The following is a 3,867-nucleotide window of genomic DNA, read 5'->3' as shown; positions in this document are numbered from 1 at the left end:
AAAGATACAGACGTAGTGAAGAGAAGGGCCATATGCACCCCTATGTTCATAGCAGCATTGTCCACAATAACTAAATCGTGGAAGGAACCGAGATGCCCTTCAACAAATGACAGGATTAAGAAGTTGTGGTCCATATATACAGTGGAATATTACTCAGCTATCAGAAAGAATGAGTTCTCAGCATTTGCTGCAACATGGACGGCACTGGAGGAGATAATGCTAAGTGAAATAAGTCAAGCAGAGAAAGACAATTATCATATTATTTCTCTCATCTATGGAACATAAGTACTAGGAAGATCGGTAGGGGAAGAAAGGGATAAAGAAAGGGGGGGTAATCAGAAGGGGGAATGAAGCATGAGAGACTATGGACTCTGAGAAACAAACTGAGGGCTTCAGAGGGGAGGGGGGTGGGGGAATGGGATAGACTGGTGATGGGTAGCAAGGAGGGCACGTATTGCATGGTGCACTGGGTGTTATACGCAACTAATGAATCATCAAACTTTACATCAGAAACCAGGGATGTACTGTATTTTGACTAACATAATATAATAAAAAAACATTAAAATAAAAAAAAAGAAAGGAACATTAAAAAAATATGGAACACTACATGAATTTGCATGTCATCCTTGTGCAGGGGCCATGCTAATTTTCTTTGTATTATTCTAATTTGAGTTTATGCTTCCAAATCTAGCATTAATGTGTTTTTGCTTTTGTTTTCTTTCACCACTTCCTTACTTTTTGACACAGCAGGAGACTCCAGTCTCATCTTACATATTTCCTTCCCTAGTTCTAGAATCAGCCATGCTCCAAGGAATATTATTCAAAACGAAGATTTGGGCTTTAGAGTGTGTACATTTTTGCTGGGGTGTTATTTCTTTTAGGCTTTCTCATCTGACAGAGCAAAGAAATATATGTTTGTATACTAACCCCTATAGATACACATATCTACATATATATGTAGATAGAGGTGGATAGATTATGTAACCATCTGTAACAATATTAAGCTAAACATGAATTCTTACTGAAAGTAGTTACTTTTAAATTTCTCCTGCCTCTCAATTCTTATTCTTTGCACATTTCCTGTTTTTATTCTGTCATCCAATTTTCTCCTTTAAATTAGGCTTGCTCAATCTAAATAACAGTAGGCTGGAAGATTCTAAAGAGCCACCATCAACATACTGGTAGCTGCTAATTAAAGCTCTGAAATAAATGAGGTAACTCAATAAAACCTAATTGAGAGGTAGGAGTCTGATGAGCAGCCCCAGTGTTTTTGTTTTTTGTTTTTAAGATTTATTTACTTATTTTGGAGAGAGAGAGAGTAGAAACAAGGGGAGGGGCAAGGGGAGAGACAGAGCACCCTCAAGCAGACTCCCCATTGAGCACAGATTCCGACTTGGGCTCAATCCCAGGGAGCTGAGATCATGACCTGAGCTGAAATCAAGAGTCAGTCGCTCAACCAACTGAGCCACCCAGGAACACCACAGCCCCAAAGAGGAACGACCAATAGTGAGTGTTGTTATTGAAGCTATCAGAATGTGTTTGTTCATAGCCAATTAATCTTAATTCCCCCAACAAGTTTTATTTTTTCAAGCCTCCATGCCTTTGCATGTGTTGTTTTTGCTCTGTCTAGAATTCTCTGCACAAATTATTCCAGTTGGTAAGTTTCATCTTACCATTTTTTTAAGATTTTATTTATTTATTTGAGAGAGAGACATACAGAGAGACAGAGAGAGAACATGAGTGGAGACAGGAACAGAGGGAGAGGGAGACACAGACTCCCCCTGAGCAAGGAGCCCGATGGGGGGCTCCATCCACAGATCCTGAGGTCATGACCTGAGCCAGTCAGACACTTAACTGAATGGGCCACCCAGGCACCCCTCTTTTTACCATTCCATACTTCCTCTCCCATCACCTAACTCCCATTTAAATATAACTTCCAGCGAAGTTTTTTGTGATGTCTTAACCCAAATGGTTATGTGTACATTTCATTCTAATGTTGTAGTAACTGCCTTTCTTACAATGTTTACCTTATTGTAGTGTAATTGTGTGTTTAAATGCTTTTGTCTTTCAACAAGTTGTGAATTTTCTGTTATCATTTACTTCCAATTCTAAAACAGTATCTGGCACATAGTAGACATTCAAAAAAAAAACAAAAACAAAAACGTTTATGAATTGAGCAATTAAATTAATTAAAGAAGAGAATATTTCATAGGGATTAAAAGGGCAAGCATATAGGTGAATTTGACAATGAAACTTGGAAAAAAGTTATATTAAGGTTGTTAAGTCTGGAAAAGTCTCCAGTCCCAAATTATCTATCCCATTTACCTGTCACAGGTTCTGAAATTCACCATTAAAATTTCTTTCATTCATTTCAATATAGTTTTATTCAAAGCATCATTTTTCAAAGTGAAAAAATATCCTTCCAGGATAGCCTTTTAACTGATAGTTAATGTACTGTCAGTCCTTAATGCTTTAGTGTGTGAAATCATTAGATCTCCTGATGGCTTTAATACTGAACACTGACTGGATAGGCAGAAGAGAGTTTATTTGGTTCTTAAGATCATTAATGTTGATATTAGACTGGTGCAAAATCTGTTTTGCCCTTTATAATTTTTGGCTTGATAATTAATTAACCTCCCCGAATCTCAATTTTCTCATCTGTTAAGGTTTCTAGAATCTGTATAATTGAAAATTGTGAAGATTAAACAAGATTGCACAAATGTTACCCAGTGCCCCATACACAGTAAGAGTAAGCACTCAATAAATATCAACCATTATTATTATTTTCATATTCCTCAGGAATGAGAATTTTGATAAGAGTTTGGTAGAGAGAGATTATTTTCCTATAATTATAATGGATTGCCCATACTGGAAAACCTCAAGTAGGATATTGAAGGGATTTGTAGAATTTTCCTGAAACCCAAGGCATCTATTAGAGAGCTGGAACCTGGAGGAAGCAGACTAAAGAAAAAGGAAAGATTGGATTGGCTGCTAGCATAGGTTAGAGTATATCCATGACGGATGTTGAAAAGAAACATTTTTGTTCATTGTAAAGTATTATGGAGCGTTTTGTTGGCTTGGAGAAGCTGAAAGTTGACCAGTGATTCATTCTTTCAACAAGCAGTTACTGACAACACAGTATGAATGGCCCAGGCACTAATCTAAGCACTGAGGATACAGCAGTAAAAAATAGAGAAAAAGGTCTGTGCTCACATTTAAATGTTAGTGGAGGAGGCAGTATTTCTCTATGCTGGAAATAAAACTCCAATGGCAAATGGTTTTTCATGTTACCATTAAAAGTAGGCTACGCTTTACTCTTTTGAAATACATCAAAATAGTTTCTAGAATACGATCACATATCTATCACACACTTAACATGTGCAAGGGACTATACTAACCCCTCTATCAAATAATTAAACTCTCACAACAAATTTATGATGTAGGTTATCATTATTTTCTTAATTTTTCCAGTGAAAGAACTGAATCCCAGAGAAGGTAATTAACTTTTCTGAGGTCACATAGCTGCTGAATGTTACAGTCAGAATTCACAGCCAGAAGTCTGACACCAGAGCTCTTAACCACCACCCTATCCAGTAAAGTTTAAGAGAAATAAGAATGTCCTCTACCAGGCTGCTGCTGTCATCATTTTTCCCTAAGACTCCACAGAGAATAGTCTATTGGCACATCTCCAATACTCTTTGTCCCCATGTAGTCATTCCCTTCCAAATCCATAGGACATGAGTCATTCAGGAAAGAAATCTGAACCAAAGTGGGCTGCATTTTTGCAGCTTAGGTCACACATGATTTTTATTTTTAATTAAATACACAAAAATCAATACACTAGTCAGTCTGGAAACTCTTTTTTTT

The 3,867-nt window shown here is 37.0% G+C and overlaps 1 non-coding gene across 1 annotated transcript; it reads right to left on the bottom strand.

Annotated features, from left to right (window-relative positions):
• Positions 1 to 589: 589 nt before the first annotated feature.
• LOC117803239 lies at positions 590 to 692 on the bottom strand. The gene has a single exon (XR_004626928.1). It is a non-coding gene; the product is annotated as a U6 spliceosomal RNA (small nuclear RNA).
• Positions 693 to 3,867: the final 3,175 nt, after the last annotated feature.

This window comes from Ailuropoda melanoleuca, chromosome 7 (assembly GCF_002007445.2).
Source record: "Ailuropoda melanoleuca isolate Jingjing chromosome 7, ASM200744v2, whole genome shotgun sequence".
Classification (NCBI taxonomy): Eukaryota; Metazoa; Chordata; class Mammalia; order Carnivora; family Ursidae; genus Ailuropoda; species Ailuropoda melanoleuca.
This window is presented reverse-complemented; position numbering and strand designations above follow the sequence as displayed.